The 22,761-nt window shown below is 38.3% G+C and overlaps 1 protein-coding gene across 7 annotated transcripts in view; it reads left to right on the top strand.

The window, feature by feature from the left end:
• The first annotated feature begins 335 nt into the window (after positions 1-335).
• Positions 336-22,761, top strand: part of DAB1 (DAB adaptor protein 1) — a 769,394-nt gene continuing 746,968 nt past the window's right edge. For 3 of the 7 annotated variants that reach the window (XM_069738103.1, XM_069738104.1, XM_069738101.1), the window contains exon 1: positions 562-854. The gene's annotated coding sequence lies outside the window, so the exon portion shown is untranslated. Of the gene's footprint in view, positions 855-22,761 lie in introns of all 7 variants that reach the window. The other 4 variants (XM_069738105.1, XM_069738099.1, XM_069738100.1 and 1 more) reach the window with 3 other exon arrangements.

Here is a 22,761-nt window from a genome sequence, read left to right as displayed (position 1 = left end):
AATATTAATAATAAGCCATAATAAATAATAATAAAACATAATAATTAATAACACATGGAATAATATAACAATAAATATCATAAATATTAATAAACCAAATAATAATAAACATAATGATAATTGTAATTACAATTTACTTTATTGCACACATCAGTCTGCTGCAATAACTTATCCCTGATGATTTTAGCCTAGAAGCCAACGCTCTGCCATTACCAGCCGCACATTACTCAGCAGCACCACAAATATTGATTGACAGATGCATATTTCCTGAGCTACTGCAGCAGAGGATGAGGCAGTATTTCCCCAGCTCAAGAAAGTGTGCAGCAAAGGGTTAAGGAGCCCTGCCTGTCCCCATCCCCTGCTATGGTGAGAGCCTCTTATGCTGTATTATCTGGGCCAGCTGGATTTACTTGCCCTTAGTTAGAGAAAAAAAAAAAGGCTGCCAGCCTGCCCTTGTATGTGCTGGATGCCAAGACCCTCCCCAGGGGATCACTCCTGCCTTTTGGCTGCACAGAGGAGAAGCTTCTCCTTGCAGGGGCCTGCTATTAGGAGGAATGCGGTAGTGATGTACAGTATAAGCTGTGAGCTGTGGCCTGCAGAGCTCTCTGCCTCTGCTGCTGCTGCTGCTGCTGCTGCCTCTGCTGATGCTGATGCTCAGGCTCAGGCTCTGCTTGCACTGGACCCAAACTGCTGAGGATTTTCTCATCTCCAGGGGATGCCCGGCTTTTGCACTTGGCTTTAAAGGACCTACTTGTATCAGGACAAGGGTGTAAAAGCAGCCAGGAATAAGAGAAGAAGGAGTCATTTCATGCAACAAGAGGATGAGAGTGTGATCACAGGGCAGCTCCTACAAGGTAGGGAAAGGTATTCCATGTGATTGCAGGCATGGACTAGTGGGGGGGGGGGGGGGAGGGGGGTGGTGGATGGGATGTGTGAAGAAAATTGCAAAATTAATATATATATATATATATATATGTGTGTGTGTGTGTGTTACCATCCTATGGATATGGGGTGTGATTATTTATGCAATGTGCAATGGTATCAGATCAGCATGAGAACCCCTGTAACTGAAGCGCAGATTTTCTAGAGTGGTCCTAAAATCAATCTGCAAACATCTGAAGAGCAATCCCCTCTTACATGTCAGGTGGCATCTCACTAATTCAATCCCTTACTGCAAACTTTATCTCCTATTTCTCCATCCCCCCCTCTGCACCATGCACATTAATTCCCCCCATGCTCCCATGGTGGCCAAAGGCAAAGCCTGAGTGTGCCATCCCTGTAATGCATCATCTGCTAAATATGTGACCGGAATAAGAGATGGAGCTAGCCAGTGAGGAGCATCTTCAGCATGGATATATATATATATATATACTAGAGTGACTCCGGGGTCTGCCATACAGGGATCCTCCCTGGTCCACCATCACTTTGCCCTGGAGAATAGATGGTGGACAAGTTACTCTATCTGGTGGAATGATGGACATTTAGGCTCCTAGCTCTGGAGGTAAGGGCTCAGGGAGCTTCTGTAGAGGCACCAAGGAGCCCCCAAGATGCAGAATTCTGCCTTCAGACCCACTGACAGCATGTAATTAAGTAGACAGTGTCCTCTGGAATGGGTTTGCATAGTGAGATGGATTTGCACTGGGCTATCTCTCTCGCCTTAATTGCTCTCCTTGCTAGAAACAGTGATGTATGTGCAGCAGGTTACATTGTATTATTATAGAAAAAATAGATGATTTATGTAGAACTACACGAGAGGTTCTGCTGGATGTTCTCCGATCTCCCTGAGAGCCGCAGACGCTGGATCTGCAGACACATGTCACAGAAAATGGTTCCAATTTGCAATTCCATTTCAGTCCATTCTTGATACAGAATGGGGAGGATAATCTGCTTTTTTTCCATTATTTCATGGGGTATTTTTTCTTAAAGATGTCTTCTAAGGTTGTCTTGCCTTTGCAGCCTTCGTGAATCCATGTCTTGTCAGGCTCCTCATGGTGGAGACCCCAAAGCAGCATTTTAAGCCTTATTTTAACCAAGCTGGAATTGACAGCAGCTGATAAGTTTTGCCTCTGATCTATTCGTGTTTTCATTAGTGGGCAGAGGGTCTTCACATTAAACAGCCATATTAGGTAGGGTCCTCAGAGTCAGACCAGGGACCTGGCAATCTACAGCTTCCAACCTGGGAGCAGTGCAATATCTATTTCCTTTCCAATGCATCTTCCATTTTCTGTGTTGCATCTGGCTTGATACATTGTAACATGTGCATGGAAAGATGTTTGTGGGATGTATCATTGCCTGATCTTGCAGTAAAAGAAGAAATGAAATAGCCCAGTCATTCAGTCCCTGCATGCATAGATGCCAGGGTGAGGGGACTTGTTGCAGTCATGTTCTGGGTGCAGGGTCCATTCTGGATTTGTGCCATATGCATGTGCTTTATGGTTCTATTGGCTTCTATTGGGGGCTTTGATCACTAATCTTGCTCTATGCAGCTCACACATCGCTTGCCTCTTCAGCATAATCCAGTCATGGATATTTCCGAGAGGTTCATGGAGGCTCTTGGGTGCAGGAATAGTAAACTGGAAAAACATTTAGCTTTAGGAAAATCTCTATGGACATAATTCAAATAACCAAAAGGGCAGCAATGACCATGAAACAGATGCACAGCTGGAGGATTCCAGATTCTTCCTGCAGAGGAGATGGGGGTCTCTGGGCTGTCTGATGGATCTGCTGCCTGCATTACAATTCAGCATTACATGGAAGAGGCGAGTCACAACCAGGGAAATCATTCCTGCAAATTCGGTTTACAATTCTAAAAAGGAAATGGGGGAGATTATAATGCCCAAGGTAGCAGGAAAGCTGGACCAAGCCTGAGCCATAAAATGGGAGCATAGAGCCAAGATTTAAAGATGGGGCAGAAAGAGTGGGGTCACTAGTGGTGGAGTCACAATGGCTACCGCGGAGAGAACCACTTCACAATACCATGTGCCAACAATTGGATTATGCCCAGAATGGAACATGGAAGAATACAAAGAAAAGGAATAAATGGACTAGTATATAATGATGGGGAATAAGTGGGCTAGTATATAATGATGGGGAACAAGTGGGCTAGTATATAATGATGGGGAACAAGTGGGCTAGTATATAATGATAGGGAACAAGTGGGCTAGTATATAATGATGGGGAATAAGTGGGCTAGTATATAATGATGGGGAACAAGTGGGCTAGTATATAATGATGGGGAATAAGTGGGCTAGTATATAATGATGGTGAATAAGTGGACTAGTATATAATAATGGGAATAAGTGGGCTAGTATATAATGATAGGGAATAAGAGGGCTAGTATATAATGATGGGGAACAAGTGGGCTAGTATATAATGATGGGGAATAAGTGGACTAGTATATAATGATAGGGAACAAGTGGGCTAGTATATAATGATGGGGAATAAGTGGGCTAGTATATAATGATGGGGAATAAGTGGACTAGTATATAATAATGGGAATAAGTGGGCTAGTATATAATGATAGGGAATAAGAGGGCTAGTATATAATGATGGCGAATAAGTGGACTAGTATATAACGATGGGGAATAAGTGGGCTAGTATATAATGATGGGGAATAAGTGGGCTAGTATATAATGATGGGGAACAAGTGGGCTAGTATATAATGATGGGGAACAAGTGGGCTAGTATATAATGATGGGGAATAAGTGGGCTAGTATATAATGATGGGGAATAAGTGGACTAGTATATAATGATAGGGAACAAGTGGGCTAGTATATAATGATGGGGAATAAGTGGGCTAGTATATAATGATGGGGAATAAGTGGACTAGTATATAATAATGGGAATAAGTGGGCTAGTATATAATGATAGGGAATAAGTGGGCTAGTATATAATGATGGCGAATAAGTGGACTAGTATATAACGATGGGGAATAAGTGGACTAGTATATAATGATGGGGAACAAGTGGACTAGTATATAATGATAGGGAACAAGTGGGCTAGTATATAATGATGGGGAATAAGTGGGCTAGTATATAATAATGGGAATAAGTGGGCTAGTATATAATGATGGGGAATAAGTGGACTAGTATATAATGATGGGGAACAAGTGGGCTAGTATATAATGATGGGGAATAAGTGGACTAGTATATAATAATGGGGAATAAGTGGACTAGTATATAATAATGGGGAATAAGTGGGCTAGTATATAATGATGGGGAATAAGTGGGCTAGTACATAATAATGGGAAATAAGTGGGCTAGTATGTATATAATGATGGGAATAAGTGGGCTAGTATATAATGATGGGGAATAAGTGGGCTAGTATATAATGATGGGGAATAAGTGGACTAGTATATAATAATGGGGAATAAGTGGGCTAGTATATAATAATGGGGAATAAGTGGGCTAGTATATAATAATGGGGAATAAGTGGACTAGTATATAATGATGGGGAATAAGTGGACTAGTATATAATAATGGGGAATAAGTGGGCTAGTATATAATAATGGGGAATAAGTGGACTAGTATATAATGATGGGGAACAAGTGGGCTAGTATATAATGATGGGGAATAAGTGGGCTAGTATATAATGATGGGGAATAAGTGGGCTAGTAAATAATGAGGGGGAATAAATGGGCTAGTATATAATGATGGGAATAAGTGGGCTAGTATATAATGATGGGGAATAAGTGGGCTAGTAAATAATGAGGGGGAATAAATGGGCTAGTATATAATGATGGGAATAAGTGGGCTAGTATAAATTAATGGGGAATAAGTGGGCTAGTATATAATGATGGGGAATAAGTGGGCTACTATATAATGATGGGAATAAGTGGGCTAGTATATAATAATGGGGAATAAGTGGACTAGTATATAATAATGGGGAATAAGTGGGCTAGTATATAATGATGGGGAATAAGTCGGCTAGTATATAATAATGGGGAATAAGTGGACTAGTATATAATGATGGGGAATAAGTGGGCTAGTATATAATGATGGAAATAAGTGGGCTAGTATATAATGATGGGGAACAAGTGGGCTAGTATATAATAATGGGGAATAAGTGGGTTAGTATATAATGATGGGGAATAAGTCGGCTAGTATATAATAATGGGGAATAAGTGGGCTAGTATATAATAATAGGGAATAAGTGGGCTAGTATATAATGATGGGGAATAAGTGGGTTAGTATATAATGATGGGGAAGAAGTGGGTTAGTATATAATGATGGAAATAAGTGGGCTAGTATATAATGATGGGGAACAAGTGGGCTAGTATATAATGATGGGGAATAAGTGGGCTAGTATATAATGATGGGGAATAAGTGGGCTAGTAAATAATGAGGGGGAATAAGTGGGCTAGTATATAATAATAGGGAATAAGTGGGCTAGTATATAATGATGGGGAACAAGTGGGCTAGTATATAATGATGGGGAATAAGTGGGCTAGTATATAATGATGGGGAATAAGTGGGTTAGTAAATAATGAGGGGGAATAAGTGGGCTAGTATATAATGATGGGGAATAAGTGGGCTAGTATATAATGATGGGGAATAAGTGAGTTAGTATATAATGATGGGGAATAAGTGGGCTAGTATATAATGATGAGGAATAAGTGGGCTAGTATATAATGATGGGGAATAAGTGGGCTAGTATATAATGATGGGGAATAAGTGAGTTAGTATATAATGATGGGGAATAAGTGGGCTAGTATATAATGATGAGGAATAAGTGGGCTAGTATATAATGATGAGGAATAAGTGGGCTAGTATATAATGATGGGGAATAAGTGGGCTAGTATATAATGATGGGGAATAAGTGAGTTAGTATATAATGATGGGGAATAAGTGGGCTAGTATATAATGATGAGGAATAAGTGGGCTAGTATATAATGATGGGGAATAAGTGGGCTAGTATATAATGATGGGGAATAAGTGAGTTAGTATATAATGATGGGGAATAAGTGGGCTGGTATATAATGATGGGGAATAAGTGGGCTAGTATATAATGATGGGGAATAAGTGGGCTAGTATATAATGATGGGGAATAAGTGGGCTAGTATATAATGATGGGGAATAAGTGAGTTAGTATATAATGATGGGGAATAAGTGGGCTAGTATATAATGATGGGGAATAAGTGGGCTAGTATATAATGATGGGGAATAAGTGGGCTAGTATATAATGATGGGGAATAAGTGGGCTAGTATATAATGATGGGGAATAAGTGGGCTAGTATATAATGATGGGGAATAAGTGGACTAGTATATAATAATGGGGAATAAGTGGGCTAGTATATAATGATGGGGAATAAGTCGGCTAGTATATAATGATGGGGAACAAGTGGGCTAGTATATAATGATGGGGAATAAGTGGGCTAGTATATAATGATGGGGAATAAGTGGGCTAGTATATAATGATGGGGAATAAGTGGGTTAGTATATAATGATGGGGAATAAGTGGGCTAGTATATAATGATGGGGAATAAGTGGGCTAGTATTTAATGATGGGGAATAAGTGGGCTGGTATATAATGAGGGGGAATAAGTGGGCTAGTATATAATGATGGGGAATAAGTGGGCTAGTATATAATGATGGGGAATAAGTGGGCTAGTATATAATGATGGGGAATAAGTGGGCTAGTATATAATGATGGGGAATAAGTGGGTTAGTATATAATGATGGGGAATAAGTGGGCTAGTATATAATGATGGGAATAAGTGGGCTAGTATATAATGATGGGGAATAAGTGGGTTAGTATATAATGATGGGGAATAAGTGGGCTGGTATATAATGATGAGGAATAAGTGGGCTAGTATATAATGATGGGGAATAAGTGGGTTAGTATATAATGAATGGGAATAAGTGGGCTAGTATATAATGATGGGGAATAAGTGGGCTAGTATATAATGATGGGGAATAAGTGGGTTAGTATATAATGATGGGGAATAAGTGGGCTAGTATATAATGATGGGGAATAAGTGGGCTAGTATATAATGATGGGGAATAAGTGGGCTAGTATATAATGATGGGGAATAAGTGGGTTAGTATATAATGATGGGAATAAGTGGGCTAGTATATAATGATGGTGAATAAGTGGGCTAGTATATAATGATGGGGAATAAGTGGGCTGGTATATAATGATGGGGAATAAGTGGGTTAGTATATAATGATGGGGAATAAGTGGGCTAGTATATAATGATGGGGAATAAGTGGGTTAGTATATAATGATGGGGAATAAGTGGGCTAGTATATAATGATGGTGAATAAGTGGGCTAGTATATAATGATGGGGAATAAGTGGGCTAGATATAATAATGGGGAATAAGTGGGCTAGTATATAATGATGGGGAATAAGTGGGCTAGTATATAATGATGGGGAATAAGTGGGCTAGTATATAATAATAGGGAATAAGTGGGCTAGTATATAATGATGGGGAATAAGTGGGCTAGTATATAATGATGGGGAATAAGTGGGCTAGTATATAATGATGGGAATTAGTGGGCTAGTATATAATAATGGGGAATAAGTGGGCTAGTATATAATGATGGGGAATAAGTGGGCTAGTATATAATGATGGGGAATAAGTGGGTTAGTATATAATGATGGGGAACAATTGGGCTAGTATATAATAATGGGGAATAAGTGGGCTGGTATATAATGATGGGGAATAAGTGGGTTAGTATATAATGATGGGGAATAAGTGGGCTGGTATATAATGATGGGGAATAAGTGGGCTAGTATATAATAATGGGGAATAAGTGGGCTAGTATATAATGATGGGGAATAAGTGGGCTAGTATATAATGATGGGGAATAAGTGGGTTAGTATATAATGATGGGGAACAATTGGGCTAGTATATAATGATGGGAATTAGTGGGCTAGTATATAATAATGGGGAATAAGTGGGCTAGTATATAATGATGGGGAATAAGTGGGTTAGTATATAATGATGGGGAACAATTGGGCTAGTATATAATAATGGGGAATAAGTGGGCTGGTATATAATGATGGGGAATAAGTGGGTTAGTATATAATGATGGGGAATAAGTGGGCTGGTATATAATGATGGGGAATAAGTGGGCTAGTATATAATGATGGGGAATAAGTGGGCTAGTATATAATGATGGGGAATAAGTGGGCTAGTATATAATGATGGGGAATAAGTGGGCTAGTATATAATGATGGGGAATAAGTGGGCTAGTATATAATGATGGGAATTAGTGGGCTAGTATATAATAATGGGGAATAAGTGGGCTAGTATATAATGATGGGGAATAAGTGGGCTAGTATATAATAATGGGGAATAAGTGGGCTGGTATATAATGATGGGGAATAAGTGGGCTAGTATATAATGATGGGGAATAAGTGGGCTGGTATATAATGATGGGGAATAAGTGGGCTAGTATATAATGATGGGGAATAAGTGGGCTAGTATAAAATGATGGGGAATAAGTGGGCTAGTATATAATGATGGGAATTAGTGGGCTAGTATATAATAATGGGGAATAAGTGGGCTAGTATATAATATTGGGAATAAGTGGGTTAGTATATAATGATGGGGAATAAGTGGGCTAGTATATAATGATGGGGAATAAGTGGGTTAGTATATAATGATGGGGAATAAGTGGGCTAGTATATAATGATGGGGAATAAGTGGGTTAGTATATAATGATGGGGAATAAGTGGGCTAGTATATAATGATGGGGAATAAGTGGGTTAGTATATAATGATAGGGAATAAGTGGGTTAGTATATAATGATGGGGAATAAGTGGGTTAGTATATAATCATGGGGAATAAGTGGACTAGTATATAATGATGGGGAATAAGTGGGCTAGTATATAATGATGGGGAATAAGTGGGTTAGTATATAATGATGGGGAATAAGTGGGTTAGTATATAATCATGGGGAATAAGTGGACTAGTATATAATGATGGGGAATAAGTGGGCTAGTATATAATCATGGGGAATAAGTGGACTAGTATATAATGATGGGGAATAAGTGGGTTAGTATATAATGATGGGGAATAAGTGGGCTAGTATATAATCATGGGGAATAAGTGGACTAGTATATAATGATGGGGAATAAGTGGGCTAGTATATAATGATGGGGAATAAGTGGGTTAGTATATAATCATGGGGAATAAGTGGACTAGTATATAATGATGGGGAATAAGTGGGCTAGTATATAATGATGGGGAATAAGTGGGTTAGTATATAATGATGGGGAATAAGTGGGCTAGTATATAGTGATGGGGAATAAGTGGGTTAGTATATAATCATGGGGAATAAGTGGGCTGGTATATAATGATGAGGAATAAGTGGGCTAGTATATAATGATGGGGAATAAGTGGGTTAGTATATAATGAATGGGAATAAGTGGGCTAGTATATAATGATGGGGAATAAGTGGGCTAGTATATAATGATGGGGAATAAGTGGGTTAGTATATAATGATGGGGAATAAGTGGGCTAGTATATAATGATGGGGAATAAGTGGGCTAGTATATAATGATGGGGAATAAGTGGGCTAGTATATAATGATGGGGAATAAGTGGGTTAGTATATAATGATGGGAATAAGTGGGCTAGTATATAATGATGGTGAATAAGTGGGCTAGTATATAATGATGGGGAATAAGTGGGCTAGTATATAATGATGGGGAATAAGTGGGCTAGTATATAATGATGGGGAATAAGTGGGTTAGTATATAATGATGGGGAATAAGTGGGCTAGTATATAATGATGGTGAATAAGTGGGCTAGTATATAATGATGGGGAATAAGTGGGCTAGATATAATAATGGGGAATAAGTGGGCTAGTATATAATGATGGGGAATAAGTGGGCTAGTATATAATGATGGGGAATAAGTGGGCTAGTATATAATAATAGGGAATAAGTGGGCTAGTATATAATGATGGGGAATAAGTGGGCTAGTATATAATGATGGGGAATAAGTGGGCTAGTATATAATGATGGGAATTAGTGGGCTAGTATATAATAATGGGGAATAAGTGGGCTAGTATATAATGATGGGGAATAAGTGGGCTAGTATATAATGATGGGGAATAAGTGGGTTAGTATATAATGATGGGGAACAATTGGGCTAGTATATAATAATGGGGAATAAGTGGGCTGGTATATAATGATGGGGAATAAGTGGGTTAGTATATAATGATGGGGAATAAGTGGGCTGGTATATAATGATGGGGAATAAGTGGGCTAGTATATAATAATGGGGAATAAGTGGGCTAGTATATAATGATGGGGAATAAGTGGGCTAGTATATAATGATGGGGAATAAGTGGGTTAGTATATAATGATGGGGAACAATTGGGCTAGTATATAATGATGGGAATTAGTGGGCTAGTATATAATAATGGGGAATAAGTGGGCTAGTATATAATGATGGGGAATAAGTGGGTTAGTATATAATGATGGGGAACAATTGGGCTAGTATATAATAATGGGGAATAAGTGGGCTGGTATATAATGATGGGGAATAAGTGGGTTAGTATATAATGATGGGGAATAAGTGGGCTGGTATATAATGATGGGGAATAAGTGGGCTAGTATATAATGATGGGGAATAAGTGGGCTAGTATATAATGATGGGGAATAAGTGGGCTAGTATATAATGATGGGGAATAAGTGGGCTAGTATATAATGATGGGGAATAAGTGGGCTAGTATATAATGATGGGAATTAGTGGGCTAGTATATAATAATGGGGAATAAGTGGGCTAGTATATAATGATGGGGAATAAGTGGGCTAGTATATAATAATGGGGAATAAGTGGGCTGGTATATAATGATGGGGAATAAGTGGGCTAGTATATAATGATGGGGAATAAGTGGGCTGGTATATAATGATGGGGAATAAGTGGGCTAGTATATAATGATGGGGAATAAGTGGGCTAGTATAAAATGATGGGGAATAAGTGGGCTAGTATATAATGATGGGAATTAGTGGGCTAGTATATAATAATGGGGAATAAGTGGGCTAGTATATAATATTGGGAATAAGTGGGTTAGTATATAATGATGGGGAATAAGTGGGCTAGTATATAATGATGGGGAATAAGTGGGTTAGTATATAATGATGGGGAATAAGTGGGCTAGTATATAATGATGGGGAATAAGTGGGTTAGTATATAATGATGGGGAATAAGTGGGCTAGTATATAATGATGGGGAATAAGTGGGTTAGTATATAATGATAGGGAATAAGTGGGTTAGTATATAATGATGGGGAATAAGTGGGTTAGTATATAATCATGGGGAATAAGTGGACTAGTATATAATGATGGGGAATAAGTGGGCTAGTATATAATGATGGGGAATAAGTGGGTTAGTATATAATGATGGGGAATAAGTGGGTTAGTATATAATCATGGGGAATAAGTGGACTAGTATATAATGATGGGGAATAAGTGGGCTAGTATATAATCATGGGGAATAAGTGGACTAGTATATAATGATGGGGAATAAGTGGGTTAGTATATAATGATGGGGAATAAGTGGGCTAGTATATAATCATGGGGAATAAGTGGACTAGTATATAATGATGGGGAATAAGTGGGCTAGTATATAATGATGGGGAATAAGTGGGTTAGTATATAATCATGGGGAATAAGTGGACTAGTATATAATGATGGGGAATAAGTGGGCTAGTATATAATGATGGGGAATAAGTGGGTTAGTATATAATGATGGGGAATAAGTGGGCTAGTATATAGTGATGGGGAATAAGTGGGTTAGTATATAATCATGGGGAATAAGTGGACTAGTATATAATGATGGGGAATAAGTGGGCTAGTATATAATGATGGGGAATAAGTGGGCTAGTATATAATGATGGGGAATAAGTGGGTTAGTATATAATGATGGGGAATAAGTGGGTTAGTATATAATGATGGGGAATAAGTGGGTTAGTATATAATGATGGGGAATAAGTGGGTTAGTATATAATGATGGGGAATAAGTGGGTTAGTATATAATGATGGGGAATAAGTGGGCTAGTATATAATGATGGGGAATAAGTGGGCTAGTATATAATGATGGGGAATAAGTGGGTTAGTATATAATGATGGGGAATAAGTGGGTTAGTATATAATGATGGGGAATAAGTGGGCTAGTATATAATGATGGGGAATAAGTGGGCTAGTATATAATGATGGGAATTAGTGGGCTAGTATATAATAATGGGGAATAAGTGGGCTAGTATATAATGATGGGGAATAAGTGGGCTAGTATATAATGATGGGGAATAAGTGGGTTAGTATATAATCATGGGGAATAAGTGGACTAGTATATAATGATGGGGAATAAGTGGGCTAGTATATAATGATGGGGAATAAGTGGGTTAGTATATAATGATGGGGAACAAGTGGGCTAGTATATAATAATGGGGAATAAGTGGGCTGGTATATAATGATGGGGAATAAGTGGGCTAGTATATAATGATGGGGAATAAGTGGACTAGTATATAATGATGGGGAATAAGTGGGCTGGTATATAATGATGGGGAATAAGTGGGCTAGTATATAATGATGGGGAATAAGTGGGCTAGTATAAAATGATGGGGAATAAGTGGGTTAGTATATAATGAGGGGGAATAAGTGGGCTAGTATATAATGATGGGGAATAAGTGGGCTAGTATATAATGATGGGGAATAAGTGGACTAGTATATAATGATGGGAATAAGTGGGCTAGTATATAATGATGGGGAATAAGTGGACTAGTATATAATCATGGGGAATAAGTGGGTTAGTATATAATGATGGGAATAAGTGGGCTAGTAGATAATAATGGGGAATAAGTGGGCTAGTATATAATGATGGGGAATAAGTGGACTAGTATATAATGATGGGGAATAAGTGGGCTAGTATATAATGATGGGGAATAAGTGGACTAGTATATAATAATGGGGAATAAGTGGGCTAGTATATAATGATGGGGAATAAGTGGGTTAGTATATAATGATGGGAATAAGTGGGCTAGTATATAATAATGGGGAATAAGTGGGCTAGTATATAATGATGGGGAATAAGTGGACTAGTATATAATAATGGGGAATAAGTGGACTAGTATATAATCATGGGGAATAAGTGGGTTAGTATATAATGATGGGAATAAGTGGGCTAGTATATAATAATGGGGAATAAGTGGGCTAGTATATAATGATGGGGAATAAGTGGACTAGTATACAGGTCCTTCTCAAAAAATTAGCATATAGTGTTACATTTCATTATTTACCATAATGTAATGATTACAATTAAACTTTCATATATTATAGATTCATTATCCACCAACTGAAATTTGTCAGGTCTTTTATTGTTTTAATACTGATGATTTTGGCATACAACTCCTGATAACCCAAAAAACCTGTCTCAATAAATTAGCATATCAAGAAAAGGTTCTCTAAACGACCTATTACCCTAATCTTCTGAATCAACTAATTAACTCTAAACACATGCAAAAGATACCTGAGGCTTTTATAAACTCCCTGCCTGGTTCATTACTCAAAACCCCCATCATGGGTAAGACTAGCGACCTGACAGATGTCAAGAAGGCCATCATTGACACCCTCAAGCAAGAGGGTAAGACCCAGAAAGAAATTTCTCAACAAATAGGCTGTTCCCAGAGTGCTGTATCAAGGCACCTCAATGGTAAGTCTGTTGGAAGGAAACAATGTGGCAGAAAACGCTGTACAACGAGAAGAGGAGACCGGACCCTGAGGAAGATTGTGGAGAAGGACCGATTCCAGACCTTGGGGAACCTGAGGAAGCAGTGGACTGAGTCTGGTGTGGAAACATCCAGAGCCACCGTGCACAGGCGTGTGCAGGAAATGGGCTACAGGTGCCGCATTCCCCAGGTAAAGCCACTTTTGAACCATAAACAGCGGCAGAGGCGCCTGACCTGGGCTACAGAGAAGCAGCACTGGACTGTTGCTAAGTGGTCCCAAGTACTTTTTTCTGATGAAAGCAAATTTTGCATGTCATTCGGAAATCAAGGTGCCAGAGTCTGGAGGAAGACTGGGGAGAAGGAAATGCCAAAATGCCTGAAGTCCAGTGTCAAGTACCCACAGTCAGTGATGGTGTGGGGTGCCATGTCAGCTGCTGGTGTTGGTCCACTGTGTTTCATCAAGGGCAGGGTTAATGCAGCTAGCTATCAGGAGATTTTGGAGCACTTCATGCTTCCATCGGCTGAAATGCTTTATGGAGATGAAGATTTCATTTTTCAGCACGACCTGGCACCTGCTCACAGTGCCAAAACCACTGGTAAATGGTTTACTGACCATGGTATTACTGTGCTCAATTGGCCTGCCAACTCTCCTGACCTGAACCCCATAGAGAATCTGTGGGATATTGTGAAGAGAAAGTTGAGAGACGCAAGACCCAACACTCTGGATGAGCTTAAGGCCGCTATTGAAGCATCCTGGGCCTCCATAACATCTCAGCAGTGTCACAGGCTGATTGCCTCCATGCCACGCCGCATTGAAGCAGTCATTTCTGCCAAAGGATTCCCGACTAAGTATTGAGTGCATAACTGAACATTATTATTTGTTGGTTTTTTTGTTTGTTATTAAAAAACACTTTTATTTGATTGGATGGGTGAAATATGCTAATTTATTGAGACAGGTTTTTTGGGTTATCAGGAGTTGTATGCCAAAATCATCAGTATTAAAACAATAAAAGACCTGACAAATTTCAGTTGGTGGATAATGAATCTATAATATATGAAAGTTTAATTGTAATCATTACATTATGGTAAATAATGAAATTTAACACTATATGCTAATTTTTTGAGAAGGACCTGTATAATCATGGGGAATAAGTGGGTTAGTATATAATGATGGGGAATAAGTGGGCTAGTATAAAATGATGGGGAATAAGTGGGTTAGTATATAATGAGGGGGAATAAGTGGGCTAGTATATAATGATGGGGAATAAGTGGGTTAGTATATAATGATGGGAATAAGTGGACTAGTATATAATCCTGGGGAATAAGTGGGTTAGTATATAATGATGGGAATAAGTGGGCTAGTATATAATGATGGGGAATAAGTGGACTAGTATATAATCATGGGGAATAAGTGGGTTAGTATATAATGATGGGAATAAGTGGGCTGGTATATAATAATGGGGAATAAGTGGGCTGGTATATAATGATGGGGAATAAGTGGACTAGTATATAATCATGGGGAATAAGTGGGTTAGTATATAATGATGGGAATAAGTGGGCTAGTATATAATAATGGGGAATAAGTGGGCTAGTATATAATGATGGGGAATAAGTGGGCTGGTATATAATAAGGGGGAATAAGTGGACTAGTATATAATGATGGGAATAAGTGGACTAGTATATAATCATGAGGAATAAGTGGGTTAGTATATAATGATGGGAATAAGTGGGCTAGTATATAATAATGGGGAATAAGTGGGCTAGTATATAATGATGGGGAATAAGTGGGCTGGTATATAATGAGGGGGAATAAGTGGACTAGTATATAATGATGGGGAATAAGTGGGTTAGTATATAATGATGGGGAATAAGTGGGCTGGTAAATAATGAGGGGGAATAAGTGGGCTAGTATATAATGATGGGGAATAAGTGGGCTGGTAAATAATGAGGGGGAATAAGTGGGTTAGTATATAATGATGGGGAATAAGTGGGCTGGTAAATAATGAGGGGGAATAAGTGGGCTAGTATATAATGATGGGGAATAAGTGGGTTAGTATATAATGATGGGGAATAAGTGGGCTGGTATATAATGATGAGGAATAAGTGGGCTAGTATATAATGATGGGGAATAAGTGGGTTAGTATATAATGATGGGGAATAAGTGGGCTAGTATATAATGATGGGGAATAAGTGGGTTAGTATATAATGATAGGGAATAAGTGGGTTAGTATATAATCATGGGGAATAAGTGGACTAGTATATAATGATGGGGAATAAGTGGGCTAGTATATAATGATGGGGAATAAGTGGGTTAGTATATAATGATGGGGAATAAGTGGGTTAGTATATAATCATGGGGAATAAGTGGACTAGTATATAATGATGGGGAATAAGTGGGCTAGTATATAATGATGGGGAATAAGTGGGTTAGTATATAATGATGGGGAATAAGTGGGCTAGTATATAATGATGGGGAATAAGTGGGTTAGTATATAATCATGGGGAATAAGTGGACTAGTATATAATGATGGGGAATAAGTGGGCTAGTATATAATGATGGGGAATAAGTGGGCTAGTATATAATGATGGGGAATAAGTGGGTTAGTATATAATGATGGGGAATAAGTGGGCTAGTATATAATGATGGGGAATAAGTGGGCTAGTATATAATGATGGGGAATAAGTGGGCTAGTATATAATGATGGGGAATAAGTGGGTTAGTATATAATCATGGGGAATAAGTGGACTAGTATATAATGATGGGGAATAAGTGGGCTAGTATATAATGATGGGGAATAAGTGGGTTAGTATATAATGATGGGGAATAAGTGGGTTAGTATATAATCATGGGGAATAAGTGGGCTAGTATATAATCATGGGGAATAAGTGGACTAGTATATAATGATGGGGAATAAGTGGGTTAGTATATAATGATGGGGAATAAGTGGGCTAGTATATAATCATGGGGAATAAGTGGACTAGTATATAATGATGGGGAATAAGTGGGCTAGTATATAATGATGGGGAATAAGTGGGTTAGTATATAATCATGGGGAATAAGTGGACTAGTATATAATGATGGGGAATAAGTGGGCTAGTATATAATGATGGGGAATAAGTGGGTTAGTATATAATGATGGGGAATAAGTGGGCTAGTATATAATGATGGGGAATAAGTGGGTTAGTATATAATCATGGGGAATAAGTGGACTAGTATATAATGATGGGGAATAAGTGGGCTAGTATATAATGATGGGGAATAAGTGGGCTAGTATATAATGATGGGGAATAAGTGGGTTAGTATATAATGATGGGGAATAAGTGGGTTAGTATATAATGATGGGGAATAAGTGGGTTAGTATATAATGATGGGGAATAAGTGGGTTAGTATATAATGATGGGGAATAAGTGGGTTAGTATATAATGATGGGGAATAAGTGGGCTAGTATATAATGATGGGGAATAAGTGGGCTAGTATATAATGATGGGGAATAAGTGGGTTAGTATATAATGATGGGGAATAAGTGGGTTAGTATATAATGATGGGGAATAAGTGGGCTAGTATATAATGATGGGGAATAAGTGGGCTAGTATATAATGATGGGAATTAGTGGGCTAGTATATAATAATGGGGAATAAGTGGGCTAGTATATAATGATGGGGAATAAGTGGGCTAGTATATAATGATGGGGAATAAGTGGGTTAGTATATAATCATGGGGAATAAGTGGACTAGTATATAATGATGGGGAATAAGTGGGCTAGTATATAATGATGGGGAATAAGTGGGTTAGTATATAATGATGGGGAACAAGTGGGCTAGTATATAATAATGGGGAATAAGTGGGCTGGTATATAATGATGGGGAATAAGTGGGCTAGTATATAATGATGGGGAATAAGTGGACTAGTATATAATGATGGGGAATAAGTGGGCTGGTATATAATGATGGGGAATAAGTGGGCTAGTATATAATGATGGGGAATAAGTGGGCTAGTATAAAATGATGGGGAATAAGTGGGTTAGTATATAATGAGGGGGAATAAGTGGGCTAGTATATAATGATGGGGAATAAGTGGGCTAGTATATAATGATGGGGAATAAGTGGACTAGTATATAATGATGGGAATAAGTGGGCTAGTATATAATGATGGGGAATAAGTGGACTAGTATATAATCATGGGGAATAAGTGGGTTAGTATATAATGATGGGAATAAGTGGGCTAGTATATAATAATGGGGAATAAGTGGGCTAGTATATAATGATGGGGAATAAGTGGACTAGTATATAATGATGGGGAATAAGTGGGCTAGTATATAATGATGGGGAATAAGTGGACTAGTATATAATAATGGGGAATAAGTGGGCTAGTATATAATGATGGGGAATAAGTGGGTTAGTATATAATGATGGGAATAAGTGGGCTAGTATATAATAATGGGGAATAAGTGGGCTAGTATATAATGATGGGGAATAAGTGGACTAGTATATAATCATGGGGAATAAGTGGGTTAGTATATAATGATGGGAATAAGTGGGCTAGTATATAATAATGGGGAATAAGTGGACTAGTATACAGGTCCTTCTCAAAAAATTAGCATATAGTGTTACATTTCATTATTTACCATAATGTAATGATTACAATTAAACTTTCATATATTATAGATTCATTATCCACCAACTGAAATTTGTCAGGTCTTTTATTGTTTTAATACTGATGATTTTGGCATACAACTCCTGATAACCCAAAAAACCTGTCTCAATAAATTAGCATATCAAGAAAAGGTTCTCTAAACGACCTATTACCCTAATCTTCTGAATCAACTAATTAACTCTAAACACATGCAAAAGATACCTGAGGCTTTTATAAACTCCCTGCCTGGTTCATTACTCAAAACCCCCATCATGGGTAAGACTAGCGACCTGACAGATGTCAAGAAGGCCATCATTGACACCCTCAAGCAAGAGGGTAAGACCCAGAAAGAAATTTCTCAACAAATAGGCTGTTCCCAGAGTGCTGTATCAAGGCACCTCAATGGTAAGTCTGTTGGAAGGAAACAATGTGGCAGAAAACGCTGTACAACGAGAAGAGGAGACCGGACCCTGAGGAAGATTGTGGAGAAGGACCGATTCCAGACCTTGGGGAACCTGAGGAAGCAGTGGACTGAGTCTGGTGTGGAAACATCCAGAGCCACCGTGCACAGGCGTGTGCAGGAAATGGGCTACAGGTGCCGCATTCCCCAGGTAAAGCCACTTTTGAACCATAAACAGCGGCAGAGGCGCCTGACCTGGGCTACAGAGAAGCAGCACTGGACTGTTGCTAAGTGGTCCCAAGTACTTTTTTCTGATGAAAGCAAATTTTGCATGTCATTCGGAAATCAAGGTGCCAGAGTCTGGAGGAAGACTGGGGAGAAGGAAATGCCAAAATGCCTGAAGTCCAGTGTCAAGTACCCACAGTCAGTGATGGTGTGGGGTGCCATGTCAGCTGCTGGTGTTGGTCCACTGTGTTTCATCAAGGGCAGGGTTAATGCAGCTAGCTATCAGGAGATTTTGGAGCACTTCATGCTTCCATCGGCTGAAATGCTTTATGGAGATGAAGATTTCATTTTTCAGCACGACCTGGCACCTGCTCACAGTGCCAAAACCACTGGTAAATGGTTTACTGACCATGGTATTACTGTGCTCAATTGGCCTGCCAACTCTCCTGACCTGAACCCCATAGAGAATCTGTGGGATATTGTGAAGAGAAAGTTGAGAGACGCAAGACCCAACACTCTGGATGAGCTTAAGGCCGCTATTGAAGCATCCTGGGCCTCCATAACATCTCAGCAGTGTCACAGGCTGATTGCCTCCATGCCACGCCGCATTGAAGCAGTCATTTCTGCCAAAGGATTCCCGACTAAGTATTGAGTGCATAACTGAACATTATTATTTGTTGGTTTTTTTGTTTGTTATTAAAAAACACTTTTATTTGATTGGATGGGTGAAATATGCTAATTTATTGAGACAGATTTTTTGGGTTATCAGGAGTTGTATGCCAAAATCATCAGTATTAAAACAATAAAAGACCTGACAAATTTCAGTTGGTGGATAATGAATCTATAATATATGAAAGTTTAATTGTAATCATTACATTATGGTAAATAATGAAATTTAACACTATATGCTAATTTTTTGAGAAGGACCTGTATAATCATGGGGAATAAGTGGGTTAGTATATAATGATGGGGAATAAGTGGGCTAGTATAAAATGATGGGGAATAAGTGGGTTAGTATATAATGAGGGGGAATAAGTGGGCTAGTATATAATGATGGGGAATAAGTGGGTTAGTATATAATGATGGGAATAAGTGGACTAGTATATAATCCTGGGGAATAAGTGGGTTAGTATATAATGATGGGAATAAGTGGGCTAGTATATAATGATGGGGAATAAGTGGACTAGTATATAATCATGGGGAATAAGTGGGTTAGTATATAATGATGGGAATAAGTGGGCTGGTATATAATAATGGGGAATAAGTGGGCTGGTATATAATGATGGGGAATAAGTGGACTAGTATATAATCATGGGGAATAAGTGGGTTAGTATATAATGATGGGAATAAGTGGGCTAGTATATAATAATGGGGAATAAGTGGGCTAGTATATAATGATGGGGAATAAGTGGGCTGGTATATAATAAGGGGGAATAAGTGGACTAGTATATAATGATGGGAATAAGTGGACTAGTATATAATCATGAGGAATAAGTGGGTTAGTATATAATGATGGGAATAAGTGGGCTAGTATATAATAATGGGGAATAAGTGGGCTAGTATATAATGATGGGGAATAAGTGGGCTGGTATATAATGAGGGGGAATAAGTGGACTAGTATATAATGATGGGGAATAAGTGGGTTAGTATATAATGATGGGGAATAAGTGGGCTGGTAAATAATGAGGGGGAATAAGTGGGCTAGTATATAATGATGGGGAATAAGTGGGCTGGTAAATAATGAGGGGGAATAAGTGGGTTAGTATATAATGATGGGGAATAAGTGGGCTGGTAAATAATGAGGGGGAATAAGTGGGCTAGTATATAATGATGGGGAATAAGTGGGTTAGTATATAATGATGGGGAATAAGTGGGCTGGTATATAATGATGAGGAATAAGTGGGCTAGTATATAATGATGGGGAATAAGTGGGTTAGTATATAATGATGGGGAATAAGTGGGCTAGTATATAATGATGGGGAATAAGTGGGTTAGTATATAATGATAGGGAATAAGTGGGTTAGTATATAATCATGGGGAATAAGTGGACTAGTATATAATGATGGGGAATAAGTGGGCTAGTATATAATGATGGGGAATAAGTGGGTTAGTATATAATGATGGGGAATAAGTGGGTTAGTATATAATCATGGGGAATAAGTGGACTAGTATATAATGATGGGGAATAAGTGGGCTAGTATATAATGATGGGGAATAAGTGGGTTAGTATATAATGATGGGGAATAAGTGGGCTAGTATATAATGATGGGGAATAAGTGGGTTAGTATATAATCATGGGGAATAAGTGGACTAGTATATAATGATGGGGAATAAGTGGGCTAGTATATAATGATGGGGAATAAGTGGGCTAGTATATAATGATGGGGAATAAGTGGGCTAGTATATAATGATGGGGAATAAGTGGGTTAGTATATAATCATGGGGAATAAGTGGACTAGTATATAATGATGGGGAATAAGTGGGCTAGTATATAATGATGGGGAATAAGTGGGCTAGTATATAATGATGGGGAATAAGTGGGTTAGTATATAATGATGGGGAATAAGTGGGTTAGTATATAATGATGGGGAATAAGTGGGCTAGTATATAATGATGGGGAATAAGTGGGCTAGTATATAATGATGGGAATTAGTGGGCTAGTATATAATAATGGGGAATAAGTGGGCTAGTATATAATGATGGGGAATAAGTGGGCTAGTATATAATGATGGGGAATAAGTGGGTTAGTATATAATCATGGGGAATAAGTGGACTAGTATATAATGATGGGGAATAAGTGGGCTAGTATATAATGATGGGGAATAAGTGGGTTAGTATATAATGATGGGGAACAAGTGGGCTAGTATATAATAATGGGGAATAAGTGGGCTGGTATATAATGATGGGGAATAAGTGGGCTAGTATATAATGATGGGGAATAAGTGGACTAGTATATAATGATGGGGAATAAGTGGGCTGGTATATAATGATGGGGAATAAGTGGGCTAGTATATAATGATGGGGAATAAGTGGGCTAGTATAAAATGATGGGGAATAAGTGGGTTAGTATATAATGAGGGGGAATAAGTGGGCTAGTATATAATGATGGGGAATAAGTGGGCTAGTATATAATGATGGGGAATAAGTGGGTTAGTATATAATGATGGGGAATAAGTGGGCTAGTATATAATGATGGGGAATAAGTGGGTTAGTATATAATCATGGGGAATAAGTGGACTAGTATATAATGATGGGGAATAAGTGGGCTAGTATATAATGATGGGGAATAAGTGGGCTAGTATATAATGATGGGGAATAAGTGGGTTAGTATATAATGATGGGGAATAAGTGGGTTAGTATATAATGATGGGGAATAAGTGGGCTAGTATATAATGATGGGGAATAAGTGGGCTAGTATATAATGATGGGAATTAGTGGGCTAGTATATAATAATGGGGAATAAGTGGGCTAGTATATAATGATGGGGAATAAGTGAGCTAGTATATAATGATGGGGAATAAGTGGGTTAGTATATAATCATGGGGAATAAGTGGACTAGTATATAATGATGGGGAATAAGTGGGCTAGTATATAATGATGGGGAATAAGTGGGTTAGTATATAATGATGGGGAACAAGTGGGCTAGTATATAATAATGGGGAATAAGTGGGCTGGTATATAATGATGGGGAATAAGTGGGCTAGTATATAATGATGGGGAATAAGTGGACTAGTATATAATGATGGGGAATAAGTGGGCTGGTATATAATGATGGGGAATAAGTGGGCTAGTATATAATGATGGGGAATAAGTGGGCTAG

The sequence above is a fragment of the Ranitomeya imitator genome, chromosome 8 (assembly GCF_032444005.1).
Source record: "Ranitomeya imitator isolate aRanImi1 chromosome 8, aRanImi1.pri, whole genome shotgun sequence".
Classification (NCBI taxonomy): Eukaryota; Metazoa; Chordata; class Amphibia; order Anura; family Dendrobatidae; genus Ranitomeya; species Ranitomeya imitator.
The sequence above is the reverse complement of the archived record's forward strand: the minus strand, read 5'-3'. Positions and strand labels throughout refer to the sequence as shown.